The sequence below is a fragment of the Schistocerca gregaria genome, chromosome 4 (genome assembly GCF_023897955.1).
Source record: "Schistocerca gregaria isolate iqSchGreg1 chromosome 4, iqSchGreg1.2, whole genome shotgun sequence".
Lineage (NCBI taxonomy): Eukaryota > Metazoa > Arthropoda > Insecta > Orthoptera > Acrididae > Schistocerca > Schistocerca gregaria.
In genome coordinates, this window is record NC_064923.1 from 702,972,045 (window position 1) to 702,990,359 (window position 18,315).

The 18,315-nt window shown below is 42.1% G+C and overlaps 1 protein-coding gene across 1 annotated transcript in view; it reads left to right on the forward strand.

Annotated features, from left to right (window-relative positions):
- Window positions 1-18,315, forward strand: part of LOC126267873 (dendritic arbor reduction protein 1-like) — a 1,078,567-nt gene that overhangs the window by 764,620 nt on the left and 295,632 nt on the right. The gene's annotated exons all lie outside the window — the stretch shown is intronic.

Sequence of the window (18,315 nt, forward strand, 5' to 3'; positions counted from 1 at the left end):
CTTAATAATGTGGTGCTTGACAGAGTGGTGGCGATTAAATATCAGCCGTAACGTTGCAAAGCCATATAAAATGGAAGGAGCATGTAAGGATTGTAATTGGGAAGGCGAACGCTCGACGTCGTTTTATTTGGAGAATTTTGCAAAAGTGTACCTCATCTGCAAAGTAAACGCCGCATCGAAAGCTAGTGCGATACATTCTTGAGTACTGCTCCAGTGGTTGTGATGCCCTTCAGATAGGACTAAAGGAAGGCATCGAATCAATTCAGACGTGTGTTACTGGATTTGCTATCGGTAGGTTCGATTAGCAAACCGGTTTTGCGAAAATGCATCGTAAGCTCAGATACGAATCCCTGGAGCGAAGACGACGGTTTTCACGAGGAACTGTTACGGAAATTTGGAGAACCAATATGCGAGGCTGACAGCAGATCGATTCTACCACAGCCAAGGTAAATTTAGCATTAGGACCACGAGAGAAATTAATTCTCGTATAGAGGCTCTTCCTTCGCTCTATTTTCTATTGGAACAGGAAAGGAAATGACAAATTGTGGTACGTGGCATCCTCAGCCATGCGCTGCACGATGGCTTGCGGAATATATATATATATATATATATATATATATATATATATATATATATATATATATATATATATATATATATATATATTCGGCTGACTACGCCTCAATCAAAAAGAAATGCACGTAGCTTGAAAAAATGGAAGGCAAGCTAGCTGCTCTGTCAGTAGCACAGCGTTTGGTACATTTCATTGTGGAGTGCATTTGGCGGGCGATTGATTGCGTTGTTGCAGAGTTGTTTAGCACATGGATTCGCGTACAAATTATCATTGGTCTGGTTGTCAGTTGTTATCACTGCAGATGTTGACTAATTATTCTCTTTTTAAAAGAAGGGTATCCAACTTGTTCAGCGGCGTTAAGGTGCTAAGACGAGAAAGGAAAAAAAATATTGAAAGGAAAAAGGAAGGCGATGTTCAAGCTAAAAGACCCCTAACAAGTTCAAGGTGATATTTTGACACAATTTAATGGAAGAATTGAGGATCGTGGAATGAGTAAAGACGCTGGCAGTTGAGTTACCGACCTTGTATGGTTTCGATGCGGAGGTCGCATTAGCGATGGTAGCTGTGATGGTAGCATGGGCTCTCCAACTTGTGGAAACAGTGGAATAGAGAAGAGAGGTGGTAGGGAGAAAAGTCTCGAATAATGCCTTGAAAGCTGGAAACAATATGAAATTTGGCGGTGGGGAGACGGGATTGTGGGTAGGAAGGAAGGAGGAGAAGAACGAAACGTCCCTCGTCTAGGGCGCCTCCGTCCGTAAGTCTAGCTTCCGATGACAATAACTGTGCCAGTCGTAGAGTGATCACACTGCTGGACACTGCATTCAAGCTTTACGCTAAGGGTTCATAGTCTGGAAAGTATACCTCAATATATCCTAAAGTGGAGAACAAACAGGCTTTCGAAGTGAACATCAACGGCAGATGCAGTATTTATTTTAAAATGAATAACAGAAACTAAGTTAATTTAAGACAAACTGGACAGTTACAGGCTTTATAAAAGCTTAAAGGCTTTATAAAAGCTTGTGATAATCGTAATAGCGGACATCAGTGTAGAATAATGATGGAGAGAGTTTTCCATTACAATTGTTGGATTCTTTGAGAAGCCACTACATTACCACCGTCATTATAGACTTCAATGGTAATTTAACACCTCCAATATTGACTAACAAAGTACGAGACTGGTGTGTAGTTTATCAGCCTTACTACTTTACATGTATCTGGACATTGCATTACCAGAATGCAGAGCCCAGTTTGATGCAGGGACATTATTTTACCAATTCCCTTAGAAGAATAGCTGGAAATGAAGAATTAAACGAAGAACTTTATATGTTGTACTAAATGTGTAAGAAATATAAACTAATGAAATTATCGAAAACCGTTTCTTTTAAGAGAAAAGATCTCAAAGAACTGAAAAATTAGAAAAAGTTAAATCTTTTAATTATTTGAGATCGAGGTTACATATAAATATGATACAGATACAGAGAAGAAACACAATATTCTCCATTGTATGCGGAACAGTAAACAGGTGTAAGGTAAACAAAATATTTTAAGAGCGACGATTGCAGTGTTATGAAATCGTGGCTGTTGCTAGTCTGTTATATAGAGTTGAATCATAGGTCACTTATACACCGCTAGAGAGTAGAATTAAGGCGTTATTTACATACGGCTTTTCTCTGTCATCATGTGTATTCCTCGCAGGGAACTAACAATATCGAAATATTTAGAATTGTTTTTTTATTTATATTTGAGCCTTAATGTTTCGTGTTATGTTCACTTCATATTTATTTCTTGTTTACCTATATCGTTCTGAATTTTGTTACTATTGAACTGCCATAGATGCCATTTATTTTGTTTCTACAACGCAATCACCATGTGTATAACCTTTTCCGGTGTTGTTCACCACTATCGTATCATATTTGGTGATGCCAGTTAGTGACAGTCTGATGATAGCATTGGATGCCTACAAACCGTTAATTAATTAAATAAATTAATACTATATAGTATTTACATTTTCGTGTTTTTCATTAATATATAATGAATGTATAACCAAATCAGCTCCTTGCCGCGGTATTGTCGAGTTATAATGTAAAATTCTTAAGTAGGGCAGTGCTTTATAAAGGCACAGCTCCACAATTATTTTGTAAACAGGATGAAATGTGTTTCCCCACCTGTCTGTTGCTTCCCTGAAATTAGTAACAAAAAAGGTTGGATTGTGCGTTGGATAAAGGTATGTAAGCTTTTTCCTGTTCTGTTACACAGTGAAAGTGCATTCATGCTGTACCTTACTATAGTGAGAATGTCAGAAATGGATATTAAAGGTCTGTGCCCCGTAAATTAATGTCTTATGAATTATGTTTGTCCGAAATATGTCTACTGTTGAATGCAATTGCTGCCTGGTTCACTGAGCGCGCTAGCGATTAAAAAAATAATTACACGCTACAGATTTGCGAAATCAGATTTGTTACATCAAACTTGACTCCGCACCCCTGATCCCTGACAGGCGTCTAATTACCGTACATGAATTTCCACCTCCCGAATTAGTTTTTAATAAATCGGTATTTTATACCAGAGATATGTAACGTAACGGAAAAACTGTGCTTTAAAATGTACCTTTATCTGTAATTATAAGGTTCGCTAATGACAGGACTGAGTTTATGGCACGAATTCCACACGGGTAGAGAACTTTCTTTTAATGATAATCTTGCCGTATATCGATCGACAGAAAGCGATAATTTGTTAATGGACCAAAATTCGCCGATTATCTTTAGATCTGACACTCGCAGCTAACAGCATACCTGTGAACGGGTGTACGACGGCGTACAGCCCCAAGCCCCCTCTGTCCAAGTGGTTAGCAAGTATGTGAAGTTTAACGAATGAGCTCTCGAACGAATAAATATTACCCGGACGCGCGGTGCATTAAAATGACCGGCTGGCTGGCTTCTAGGCAAACACCAGGCACAATTTCGTAACGCTGTATTCGTACCGCGGAACGCTCTTATGCAGATTGATTCGTTATATCGAAACCGACACAACAGAATCGAATAAAATAGTAGAAGTGCAGCATAAGAGTGGATGCGTTCGTCATGCAAATCCGGGCCCAAATGCTGTCATCTCGCTTCATTATCACTTGTCGGATCGTTATTGTAATAACTTGTGCTCCAGATGCAGGGCGCTGTGAAGACATTAAAGTCCAATTTAAATTTATCTCGTTCTAGATTTAGACGTTCGATATGCTAATGGGACTGGCAAGACAGCTCGAAATTCGTTTGCGCACTATATAAGAGGGCAGTTCTGTGGGGGCAATCGATGCTGGAAACGTTGGAAACCGCTTCAATAAATACCTTCCTATAAGGCGACTAGACGCTTACTTATCACGAAAGTAAACCGAAGGTATCGGAGACTGACGCCAGTATTCAATACTCAAATCACTGAAATATTGTGAAGGCCAGCAATAAACGTCAGTGGAGTTGGGGGGGGGGGGGAGGGGGGATTTCCTGCGTTACGAGAAGTTCCGAGCCTCGGAATGTTGTTTGGCTGCACTACACGGGCGCTGTCTGACATCAGCCCGGCAGCTGTGGGATGAACAGTAGCCTCCACCAGGGGAGCAATAAAACCGTAAGCGAGTCATAACACTTCTACAGCGAAGCTACACGAATTGCTTTGGACTGCGGAGTCTCGTCTCTGCACCTATTCAAAGCTATTACAGTAACAACTGAGAGGTTTTCGTGCCGAACCTCTCTCATTCCAAGATTTCTCTTCCACTACCCACTTGTTCTTTTCCTCTCGGTAATATCTAATTGAAAGCTAGCTCATTAAGAATGGGAATTTCTGATCTAACTTAATGAACTAAAAATGTAGCAACATGTAGTGTACGATAATATAAGCTAATGCAATGATATTTTTGTGCTCTTAAACGAGGACCAAAGAACTTGAAACTATCTCTTTTGACGAGCGCGGAGCACCTAACTGATACATACAAAAGATATTTTGTTGTTGTGGTCTTCAGTCCTGAGACTGGTTTGATGCAGCCCTCCATGCTATTCTATCCCGTGCAAGCTTCTTCATCTCCAAGTACCTACTGCAGCCTACATCCTTCTGTATTCATCCTAGTGTATTCATCTCGTGGTCTCCCTCTACGATTTCTACACTCCACGCTGCCCTCCAGTACTAGATTGGTGATCCCTTGATGCCTCAGAACATGTCCTACCAATCGGTCCCTTCTTCTAGTCAAGTTGTGTCACAAACTCATCTTCCCCCGAACTCTGTTCAATACCTCCTCATTAGTTATGTGATCTACCCATCTAATCTTCAGTATTCTACTGTAGCTCCATATTTCGAAAGCTTCTATTCTCTTCTTCTCTAAGCTATTTATCGTCCACGTTTCACTTCCATACATGGCCACACTCCATACAAATACTTTCAGAAACGACTTCCTGACACTTAAACCTATACTCGATGTTAACAAATTACTCTTCTTCAGAAACGCTTTCCTTGACATTGCCAGTCTACATTTTATATACTCTCTACTTCGACCAGCATCAGTTATTTTGCTCCCCAAATAGCAAAACTCCTTTACTACTTTAAGTGTCTAATTCCCTCGGCATCACCCGACTTCATTCGACTACATTCCATTATCCTCGTTTTGATTTTGTTGATGGTCATCCTTTCAAGACACTGACAATTCCGTTCAACTGCTCTTCCAAGTCCTTTGCTGTCTCTGACAGAATTAAAATGTCATCGGTGAACCTCAAAGTTTTTATTTCTTTTCCATGGATTTTAATACTTACTCCGAATTTTTCTTTTGTTTCCTTAACTGCTTGCTCAATATACAGATTGAATAGCATCGGGGATAGGCTACAACCCTGTCTCACTCCCTTCCCAACCACTGCTTCCCTTTCGTGTCCCTCAACTCTTATAACTTCCATCTGCTTTCTGTACTAATTTTAAATAGCCTTTCTCTCCCTGTATTTTACCTCTGCCACCTTCAGAATTTGAAAGAGAGTACTCCAGTCAACATTGTCAAAAGCTTGTAGAGATATAGGCATGCGTATTCAAACACAGAGGTACGTAAACAGGAGTAATACGGCGCAGCTGTCGGCAACGCCTCTATAAGACAATAGTGACCGGTGTGGTTGTCACATCGGTTTCTGCTGCTACAAAGGCAGGTTATCAAGATTTAAGTGAGTTTGAACGTGTTGTTATAGTCGCCGAACGAGCGATGCGACACAGCAGCTGCGAAGTAGGCTGAAATGGGGATTTTTCCGTACCGCCATTTCTCCAGTGTACCATGAATATCAGGTAACGGGTAAAACATCAAATCTCCAACATCGCGGCGGCCGGAATAAATATACTGCAAGAACGGGACCAACGACGACTGAAGAGAATTGTTCAACGTGACGGAAGTGCAACCTTTCCGCAGATTGCTATAGATTTCAGTGCTGGGCCGTCAACAAGTGTCAGCGAGCGAACCATTCAACGAGAAACTTCATCGTTATGGGCTTTCTGAGCCGGAGGCCCACTCGTGTACCCTTGACGACTGCATGGCACGAAGCTTTAGTCCTGGCCTGGGCCCTTCAGCACCGACACTGGACTGTTGATGACTGGAAACATGTTGCCTGGCCGGCGAGTCTTATTTCAAATTGTGTCGAGCGGATGGACGTGTACGGGTATGGAGACAGCCTCATGAATCCATGGACCATGCTTGTCAGCAGGAGACTGTTCAAGCTGGTTGAGGCTCTGTAATGGTGTGGGGCGTGTGCAGATGGAGTGACATGAGACTCCTGATACGCCTCTATACGACTCTGACAGGTGACAGTTACGTAAGCATCCTGTCTGATCACCTGCATCCATTCTTGTCCATCGTGCACTCCGACGGACTTGGGCAAATCTAGAAGGACAATGGGACACCCCACTCGTCCATAATTGCTACAGAGTGGCTCTAAGAACACTCTTCTGAGTTTAAACTAATCCTCTTCGTGAAGATAGTATTGACGTTTCTGAGGACATTTCAGCAAGGAAGGGTCTTTCAAATCTGTTAGTGATTGCCTGTAACTCGTTTAAGATGCCCAGTGATACAGTGACATCGCCCAGTAACTGATAGTCGACATTACAGTGTAAATATTCAGCTTGCTCATGCAATGCGATGTATTGGAAGGAGAGCTGCCCATCCAATGAGATGTAACAGATACAATAAATTAATACATAATGCTTTATGTGGTGTAAGTGAACATTCAATGGAAAGAGCAGCAGAAGAAGCAGTAGCCTCGTCTGAGAATACAGACATTGTAGCAGCATTTGATGGATCTTGGCATAAGACAGGTCATACTTCTCTGAATGAGGTTGCAACTGCCACATTTACTGGAACTGGTGAGATATTAGATTATGAATGTCTAACAAAGCACTGGCATGGTTGTTTAAGTACGTTTATTGGCACCAATGTTTGTGTAAAGGACTTTGAGGACCTAAGTGGAAACTTGGAAACGAAAGGAGTTCTTAACATTTCTAGAAGATCAGAGGTCACACGTGCTGTGAGGTATGTAGGCTATCTTCACGATGGAGACTGTAAAGAACACACAACTGTTGGTAATGACAGACCATATGGGGACATTGATACAAAAGCTTGAATTTGATGGGCATGTGCAAGAAAGAATGGGAGCTGGGCTGAGAAAATTATGTAAAGACTTCAGTGGAAAAAAACTGTCGGACGGAAAACACGTAAGTGTTCCAGGACGTCTTACAAAAAGTGAAATTTATTCTTTGACTCAATATTATGGACGAGCAATAAGAAGAAATGTAGGAGATTCGGAGTACATGAGTCGAACTATTTGGGCAACATGGTTTCACAGAGTGTCAACAGATGAAACCCCACAACACGGTTTGTGTCCAGAAGTGGATGATTCATAGTGCAAGCACTAGTTGAGCATTGCTACAGGCATACAATATACCCACAAGAATTCCTTACCGCTTGCTGTAATGGAGGCAATTAGGCCTATATATTATGATCTGGCAAATAAAAATCTATTTAGGAAATGTATGCATGGTATCTCTGAGAATGCAAATGAAAGCTTCAACAGCTGTATATGGGAGAAAATCCCAAAACTCTATTTGTTTGGTTGACAGTGCTGAAGATTGGTGTAATGGATGCAATAAAAACATTCAATGATGGTACAATTTCAAAGACTAATGTTATGAAGAAATTGAACATCCAGACGGGACGGAATATGGCTTCAGCTCTAACTGTTAGTGGCGGATAACCGAAGCAGAGACAGCTGCAGAAGCTGCTACCAATGCGACAAGGATAAAGAAAAGAAAGAAGGGAATGGAGGATAAGGAAAGAGGACAACTGGCGTATGCAGCAGGAATGTTCTAAACGAGAATAGTGGTTGCGATTTATCGAAAACTTGAATTTTCGTCATTCAGGAACACTTTTCTCATAAATGACTGAAGTTAAACTCACAAAAATTGGTACAGATATTTAGAATGACCTCCTCTACCTCCCTTGCCTAACATTTCCTGAAAATTTTATAACGTGATGATGTATTCGGCGATATTTGAGCTACATTTTTAAATATTTTTGTTGTAGTAAAATAAATACTTGTCCTTTTCATAGATCAGCATCATAAAAGGCATAAAACACTTATGTGTATGTTGTCTGTACTCTGACTTTTTTCCAAGCTGTGCAGTCAGTGGCTCCAAAGAATATGGTACCGCAGTGAAATAATGTTCAGTTTTTTATACTATAATAAATATTGTTGTCAGTACCAAAATATAATAAATATCTCATTGATTTTTGGGAAATGCTTTGACTAATGACTCTAATTGTGTGAAAGAATTTTGAGCTATCTCTCATTTACAGGTCAGTTGAACTATTAGGGTGAAGATAATGCTAAAAATGCTGCCCGCTTAGGGGCGTGTCCCCTTAAGGAAATATGGAAGTAAACCTGTCTAGCGCTTTGTCTAGAGTTGCATTTTTCCAGCTTATTTACAACTAACATGCGCACAAGTTTATACGTACTGTGCTGTTTATTTACATGAAAATTCTTTATTTCCTGCAAGGAAACAAGGAATTCCCAGAATTGTAGCTGCCCGTGATATGATTCGAAACACACCAGGGATACATGACAGGGTGCGTAAGAAACTTGGTCGCAGCTGTCATGCTTTCATTGAGGCTTTTAAGGTCGTCAGTTTCAGCAAATTTTGTAAGATGCAGTACAAGTGGTATGAGTACTGTGTCATTGGTATATTTGCAATTAACTGTATCTAATGTAAATACAAAAGAACACAGTAATGTGGTTGTATACGTATTATTTCATTAAGCTGGCTTCTCTGACTCAAAGTCCCCTGCCTCAAATTGTTCAAAGGAACATCCATTATGCCCTGTTGAACTCTTACGTAAACACCCTGTATGATGTGTAGGAACTGTCTGCAACAAAGAACTGTAGAGTGAAAAGTAGAAAAAGTGAAAGGAAGAGTTTGGAGCGAATAGGAACGATAGATAACATTAGAAGAGGACGAACGTAGAAACAGACGAAGATACTCAGAATGAGCCGCGATGCTGAGCCCACAGCTGAAATCTGTCATAAGACAGATGCGCTAAAGAAGAGAAAAGAAGGTGACTGAAAGCATAACGTGAAATCGGTGCCTTTATAATTGCACCAAGAGGTCCACCGAGCTAAATGTCCTCATCCTAAAAATGGATCATCATCAACATTATCACGTGCGCCGGTTCATAAGACCCTGCAGGGAGGCTTGGAATTTAACCTGTAACAGTGAAGCAAAGCATGGTGTTCAAGAATTTTACGTTGTCGCTTCACTTCTGCTTGTCAGACAGATGCTGGCGGTGAAAATTTCTTACATAACCAGGAATCCAAACGGCCACCTCCGCCTCGAGAGTCACGTCAGCAATGTCAGCTACGAAGGTGGCAACGTAGTAATTAATTTGTGTATCATCCAGGTCACGCAATGTGTGTGCAAATTACTAACGAATACTGGAATCATAATATATTCTGAAAACAGTTCCACTGTTGAAATGCGCTTGGTTGTAAAGAATTGCGACTGGGCACACTTAATCAGTTTTCACAGTGGGTAGCAAAATAACTAATCACAGTGACCGAAAGATTAAATATTATGACCCACAAATACTGTACAGGTATTTATTGTGAGAGCTCTCGAACGCTATGCTGCAACACTGCTGGACTTCAAGGACAAAAATTTATGTTACGGAATGAATGTCCGGTCTTGCGAAAGATATCTCAGAAATTAATTCACGAACAAGCTTCTGTAGACAAACATTCTCTTCGCGCTCCGCCAAGTAAGTGGGACAAGTGACAAAGATAACATCAGTAGATCGCGTGCAAGCAACACAGGAGCTTGGACAGTACACATGACGGAAGTGTCAAAGTCACTCAGCAGGCATCTCGATATGGCGATATTTAATGGGTATGCTCGAACAAAAGTAGGTACACTAGCAAATAATCGAATCTAGGCAGTACACATATGAAAGAATTGAAATTTTCACTTTGCAGTAGAGCGTGCGCTGATGTGAAACTTACAGGCAGATTAAATCTATATGCCGGAGTGTACTCAGACTCGGGATCTACACCTACTACAGGCTTCAAATTATTTTCCTGGGTTATCTCGTCCCAGAAGTAAACTAAAATTCGTTTCCATTCTCAGTTGTAATAAGATTCTCTTTTGTAAGGCAAAAAGGCAAATGTGAGAACTGGAAATCCTCTCCCATATGTACCCGATTGCGACTCCTCCGCCCCACTAACATCTCACCTGGTATCGGCTGAGAAGTCCCTGAGAGTCAAGTAGGCTGTCACTCGAACAGGCCGCTTTAGGGGCAGGGAACGAAAAGCAATAAAAATATCCTGTCTCTTTATACCCTGATTATGCATACAATCTGGATTTAGCAACCGTTGCAGTAGTGACCAGCAATAAAGTTGTTTTGCATAGCTAATATATAAAGAACCGGACGATCTGTAAGTCTCGATCATCAGTTATCCAAATAATTATGTCTCGGTACACTGAAACAAAGAAGAGTTTTTATGAGCTTGTAACACGAAAAGTAACAAAAAATCTCAAAACATTACGACTATTTTCTTTAATCTGGTGGTAAAATATCACTTCCCTCATTCACCTTTTTTGTGCCCCAATGAAATACGCTTTTCAGACTTGCTCCATTTCCCCTGAAGCCTGGTGAAAAGTTTATGTTTTAAGTATACTGATCCAGACTACATCCAAACTGTAGTACAATTCTAAGGAAGTTCGGTAACTTTCGTGTCCACAATTTGAGCAACCCATTCTGTTAAATGTTTTCTACTGCAGAAGCAGAGTGGCGGAGTGGAGAACTGGTACACAGAACGTTGTAAAGAGAATAACAAAGGGATTCAACAGGGCTCAATCTGCGGACCAGCAATCTGAGACATCGCGATGGAGCCCTTGCTGAACACGCTGGACAGTGACGATAGGGTAAGAGGTGTAGTGGCTTACGCAGAGGACCTGCTCGTCGTGGTGTCAGCCAACTCGAGAGCAGCACTAGAGACTAAAGGCACGCAACTGCTTCGGAAAATTAACCATTGGTGCAAAGAAAAACAATGAAAAGTCGCTCCCAAGAAAACTATATATTTACTGCTCAGAGGAACACTACAGGGAAATACAATTCTAAAATTAGATAATACAAGCACACAGGGGCACTGACAATCGACAAAGCCTCCAAAATTATGCACAAACTAGAAAGACTCAGCACAACTCAGTACAAATTACGTTTTAAGTCGATAAGGACCTAACACCTTGCGATATTTGAATCCATCGCATGCTTCGCCATAAGTGCAATTGAACATACAGACTAACAAGACAGCTGCAAGACGTGGTCAACTTAATGTAGTCCTGAGAATGAGCGGAGCCTTCAACACCATTTCACTAGAGGCGCTTCGTGTTGTAATGGGGACCTGCCCTATAGACATAACAATACGTTTCTTTGAAATACTATCCTATGGCCATTGCGTCGTGGACAGGACCGATGCCACTCTACAGGGTGATTCCCTGATGATGTTACAAGCTGTCAGAGAGGGTGGAGAGCCGGTCGCGCTGGCCGAGCGGTTCTAGGCGCTTCAGTCCGGAACCACGCGACTGCTACGGTCGCAGGTTCGAATCCTGCCTCGGGCATGGATGTGTGCGATGTCCTTAGGTTAGTTATGTTTAAGTAGTTCTAAGTTCTAGGGGACTGATGACCTCAGATGTTAAGTCCCATAGTGCTTAGAGCCATTTGAACCATTTAGAGGGTGGATAAGGGTAAATGGATCAATTTCAGGTAAGGTACCCTTGTCCGGAAATGACCGATTCGAAAGTAATAAGCGAAAATAGTTCTGATACCTGTGACAGTGGAATACATGTACCGGTGCTGTTGATGCTAAGATTGTAGGGTAGGCAACTTTCAGAGATGGTAGTGTCAACCAAAACAAGAAAAAGTGTCTGGTAAACATGGGCTCTAAAACGCATACCTTAAGACGTATGAGCAGTTGTGTATCTTTGATACTGTGAAACAGATGTCTTCTACTTCGCAAATGCTCATATACAACTAATGGTCATATTTACTAGACTTTTTTTCTTATTTAGCTCTATACTACCTCCTCCAAAATGTGGAAATCAAAGACCTTACCGTTTAGAGATGTTTTTCGCATTATCGAAGCTTAAAAAGTGCTCGTAGTTCTTAAGGTATGTATTTTGGAAGCTATGTTTACTGAATAATTTTTCTTGTTTTGGTCTGTACTACCACCTCTGAAAGTTGCCTACTCCATAGTCTTAGCAAAAAATGTACGAGCACATGTCTTAAGTTGATTTTCACTTACAACTTTCAACTCTGTCGCTTCCGGACCAAGATCCCCTACCTCAAATTGATATATTACTCTTCTTTACCATACCTGAAAGTTCGTAACATTATCACAGAACGACCCTGTACTCAAAACAGCACAAATGGTTCAAATGGCTCTGAGCACTATGGGACTTAACATCAGTCCCGTAGAACTTAGAACTACTTAAACCTAACTAACCTAAGGACATCACACAACACCCAGTCATCACGAGGCAGAGAAAATCCCTGATCCCGCCAGGAATCGAACCCGGGAACACCCGGGGAGAACAGCACAGATCACTGCCATTTGTTATATTGCTGTGCAGCATACCAGTACACCAATTTTCCCAAACAGACGCTTGGATCATCCAATAAAAAAAAAAAACGAAAAAACTTGAAACACGGTTCTAAATCATTCCACATTGTCTTCTGAGTCTCGTCGGCACACTCATCTCTCAATTGCCGTGTGCCAGCCTACTACCGCCCATACAGACACTCATCTAAATACGCATAATATTGGCGCAATCGTTCTTTTGATCAGTATGTGGCTCTTTGGCAGTATCACTAGAGTTATCAACTGAGTTAAATCTCGGCATAGCAAATCCCCCCTTTCGTAGGTATCTGTAACTGCACTCCAACGGAACTATGGCTAACCGAATGCATCGCTGCCATTCGATTTCTTTTACTTATCAAAATATTGAGTCGGTTCCAGCGAGTAAAGATAATGTGGTGATGGATTTATGACATATATTAATTACTGACAAATAATAAACTTGAATGTCGCAACTGCAATTAGTTTCAAGCAAGAACGTATTTTAAGTACGTTTACTTGCTTATATTTCCTTAAAATTTATCTTATTCTCGACCGCAGCTGAATTGAAAACTATTTCTAGGTCACTACTTAGGGTTATCACTTTGAGAGTAGCAGAACGCTGTTAGTTGGTCTTTAATGGGAGTGCCGTGGTGCATTTTACTAGCCGATTGTGAGCAGACTGTGGTGGCGCATGATTAGAAAAGAAACCCGAGTAACAGAAAAAGGCTAGGGCAGAAGAGCGTGCACAGAGGACGAGGCATCGAATGACGTGTAAGACGGCATTTCCTTGTCTGTTGTGCGCATTGAGTGTTGCTGAACAGGCTTGGGCGTATTCTGGCAATGACTTTCAGAAATAGTCACCGCTTTGCTTCCAAACCCAAGAACATGCAAATGTTCTTCAGGTCGAATCTCATAGCAAAGTGATCCGAACATCAGCCCCCCATCTCTTCTACGCAACACTTCCGGCATTCCTTGAGAAGACGGGCCAAATCAGAATGTCTTTCCCATCAAATGACCTGTTTGTAACTTTTGGTGGTATTGTGTGATGCCATCTTTTCTGACACTAAAAGCAACCCACACCCTCCGAAACTGTAAGCTGTAAAGTCATTCTTGAATAATACTTGGTTTAGTTTTTATCTCTTACAATTTGCACCTTCATAATTTGTTGATCCGTAAGTCCCCATGTCCTCTGGCTCGTCCATGGTTTATCACCATTCTGACCAACACTTTCTTTCACTGTTATTCTTATCAAGCTAGATAGGCGGTGTGTGTTGACATACCACAAGCCATAGCGCTTTCCTGACATTTCCGCTTTAGAATAACGTCATCACCAATGGGCAGCGCGAGAGTAGTTCCTGCTGAAGCAATGACTGAACTTGTTTCCCACTACATATTGTGCACATTCCTATTTCTCAGTTCCATATTCTGGCACAAAACTCGCTGTGATTACTTACAAATAATTAACTTGACGTCACACATACAGTACAGTCGTAGCCACTGGCAAGTCCCAAAATTTTTGACAAAACAGTGTACGCCATGCTGGCATGACCCCTACTTAAGCTCAACGGAGAACAAATTATTCATCCCTAGAGAAATCGTTTACGACCGTGTAATTTCGTACATGGACTTGATAAGCCCCTGGATTCAGTTAGTAAAGGTGCCCATGATATTGTGCAGATATAGTGCACCCAGGTTCAGATTTTCGCACAGCATTTGATGTGCAATTGCACCATGTTAAGGGTTGATCATTGTGTAATTTTAGCAGCTATCCACATGTATTACAGAATTTCTATGTGGTTCAAGTCAGGTGATTTGTTTCTAGATATAATAGGGTGGGGGAGTGTTGGCTCTGAGCACTATGCGACTTAACTTCCAAGGTCATCAGTCGTCTAGAACTTAGAACTAATTAAACCTAAGTAACCTGGGGACATCACACACATCCATGCCCGGGGCAGGATTCGAACCTGCGACCGTAACGGTCGCTCGGCTTCAGACTGTAGCGCCTAGAACCGCACGGCCACTCAATCCGGCGGGGGGAGTGTTCAGAAAACCGTTCACACATCCTTCCAGCCCGATGACCTATGTTGTTGTCTTTATGTGACTGTGTGAGAAATGGCCTGTTGCGAGCTGACCGACTCCAAATGTTCTCTTCATGCGGTTCCAGTCGCAATATTCTCTCGCTAACAGGTTGTGGTCGACCTTCAACTGCCTGCAGAAATTCCTGTCGATTTTGGAAGCGATTTTGATTCATAGGACTTGAAACACCTCTCCAGTCGCTCTTACCCAAGATCTTTTTTCGACCACAATTCTGACGTCCTATTCGTTGGCCACGTGTGTTAGACCTCTGCTTGTAGACTTGATGAACAGTCCGCTGCGGATCAACAACAAATCCAGCAGCTTCACACACCGTAGAGCCATCCGTACCTGTCTTGGAGTGATGCGATCGTTAGATGCCAAATGTTAAAGTATAAATTCTACATTCAAGGCATGAACTTTATGGATAGTTCTGTCTGCCAAAATAGAGACTGCATTTAGCAGCTATGGACTACCTCCTGCAGAAGGAATAAAGCTCCGGCCGTTTGTACCAACTTTGAGACTTGGGCACCTCTCATACGTTCTATACGATTTTCATCGCATTTGCCTCTTTTTGACAGCGATCTTCATACACTCAGAAGTCATATTCCAGTCCATTCTTTTAATATAAACTGTTTGGAAAGCGCTAATGTCAATAGTGGATTGGATCATCTCGTTGAGCCCAGTGACCTGGTTTTCTCTGTATACACACCGATGGATCCAAAATTCCGCAGGGAGGGTGTACTGGATGTGCATTTCTCTGGCCTCTGATTCAGGTCCGGAAAACCTTCAAGCTGCCCTCAGTAGCTTCTATATTTATGGCGGAGACAGTGGCACTTCTGGAAGCTCTTAAGTCTGTCTCATCCACTTCCTTCCCCAAGATATTAATTGCGGTCTGACTCTCAATGCGTCCTTTACAATATTCAGCACTGGCGATGGAACAATACAACTAACCCTATACCTAGGATGTGATTTCGAAACAAATTCGCACCACACGGATGTAGTGCACAATCCATTTGCCATGGGTGTCTTCCAATGCAAGTATCCTATATAACGAGGAAGTTGATACATTAGCCACATCTTTAGGCACTATCCTGGATCTGAAATTACCTTACACAGACTACTTAGTCAAGGTTTACGCCAAACAACAATGGCAAGAGATGGCAGCAAACGAAAGGCGTTTATTACGTAGTGCTCTAGCCTCGGAGCCCTAAGACCGCGGTTCATGAGGACACACTTGGACCGATCAACGACTTCGCTTCAGTCACGCCTCTTTTAGTCAGTTTTACATCGGATCAACGTTTACGCTTCGTCGACATGTTAGGGTGTTCTGAGTCGGAAACTGATGTCAACCACTTCTTGTTTGTGTGTCCCAAATTTGCCAGCGAACGGTTGGACTTTCTGAAGACATTGATTTCTATGGGATACCATCTTCCTCAATCAGCTACTTCTCTTTTATTTATCGATGGCATTCGCCTTTATAAAATGATTGTTAAGTTCCTTAAGAATACCGGGAACAATCTATAGGTTTCAATGGTGTACATATTCTGTTTTTTCCGTCTTGCTTCTGAAGATATTTCGGGAATGGTGTGAACTGTAACTCAACACAATTTTAACTACTCTTTAACCTAACTGTTGAAAAAGTATAGTAGATGCAGCTGTGGAGGTTTCAGCTTTGTCTCCTTGTAAACATAAACATACGTTTATTCCATTCTGGGTACACTGTTACTATGTGCTCTGGTATCAAAAATTAAAGTAACAAATCGCTATTTTCCCTTCCTGTCTCTGATTCACAATACAATCATGCAAGCTGTCAATAGAAGTCGCGTTCTGCACGGAAGATGGCATTCCGGTCAACAGGCAACCACACCAACAATGACGTCAAGGCACCTAACAAACGGGGTCCACAGTCGCTATGTACACGGTCACAGATGGTGCAGTGTGGCACAGAGAAGAAGCCTACCAGGCTCTCTGCGATGGATTGCCATACGAAGAATGGAAGCAGGACAGTCACAAACTGATGGGCCCGATAGCTTAATATGAATCGTTCTGTTGTTTCTCTGATGTGGCTTCAATTTATAGAGACCGAAACTTTATTTCGAAGACCAGGTAAGGGCCGACCACATACGACATCAGCAAGAGAGGACCGTTATTTGGCTGTAAAGGCACGACGGTGCCATCTTAGTACTGCGCGGAAGCTGCCAATTGACCTCCCAGCATCCACTGGACGTGTTGTATCGAGGTAAATGGTGATCAGAAGCCTTTGGCAGAGTGGCCTTTATTGTCGGAGACGTGCTGTATGTCTACCTCTGAGGCGTCTTCACTGAAGGGAAGTTCTAGAGCTGAGTCGTTCACATGCCACTTGGACATTCGAACGGTGGGCCAATTTCTCTTTACAGATGCGACCCGAGTTGGGCTGGAGGGTGAATTACGACGGATTCGCATCTAGAGGGAAAGTGGGACACGATTTCGGGACCCAAGCATTGTATAAAGGAGAGGAGGAGATTAGTGTTGGACGTCCCGTCGACAACGAGGTCATTAGAGACGGAGCACAAGCTCGGATTAGGGAAGGATGGGGAAGGAAATCGGCCGTGCCCTTTGAAAGGAACCATCCCGGCATTTGCCTGAAATGATCTAGGGAAATCACAGAAAACCTAAATCAGGATGGCCGGACGCGGGATTGAACCGTCGTCCTCCCGAATGCGAGTCCAGTGTGCTAACCACTGCGCCACCTCGCTCGGTCATTGTATAAAGAGACCGGTATCGAGGGCGATCGCTAATGGCGTGAGCAGGGATTATGTTGACCACTCGAACACATCGTCATGAAATTGTACGGGTGAATCGGCAAGGTTTAATTGCTGTCAGGTATTGTGACGAGACCTTGGGACCTCGTGCGAGGGGCTGTGGGTGCAGACTTTTCAGTAATGGTCGATAACGCTCGACCTCATAAAGCAAGGGCGGTTGACGTTTTCTTGGAAACGAAAGATATTGCACTCGTGGCGTGACCTGCTCGCTCTCCCTGTTTGAATCCCATAGATTACATCTGGATGCACTTGGGTTGCACCAAGTCACCATCCACCAACCACTCTCAAAGACTTGCGAGCAACTCTTCGGGATGAATGAGCACTATTGCCTCAACATGAGATTGATGTCATCTGTCACACTACGCCCTATCGCTGTTAGGCAAACATTGCTGCCAGGCGCGGTCAAACTCCACAGTGAGCACCTTAACCAACTACGTGTAGAACCGTTCAGTTAAAAAAAAAAAAAAAAAAAAAAAAAAAAAAAAAAAAAAAAAAAAAACTAAGAAAATTTTAGTCTTTCGTTATGATTGTTGCAGTTGTTTACGTTATGTATTCTTTACATTGTTTTTAAAAAGAATGGTTCAGATGGCTCTAAGCACTATGGAACTTAACATCTGAGGTCATAAGTGCGCTAGACTAAGAGCTACTTAAACCTAACAAACCTAAGAACATCACACACATCCATGCCCGAGGCAGGAGT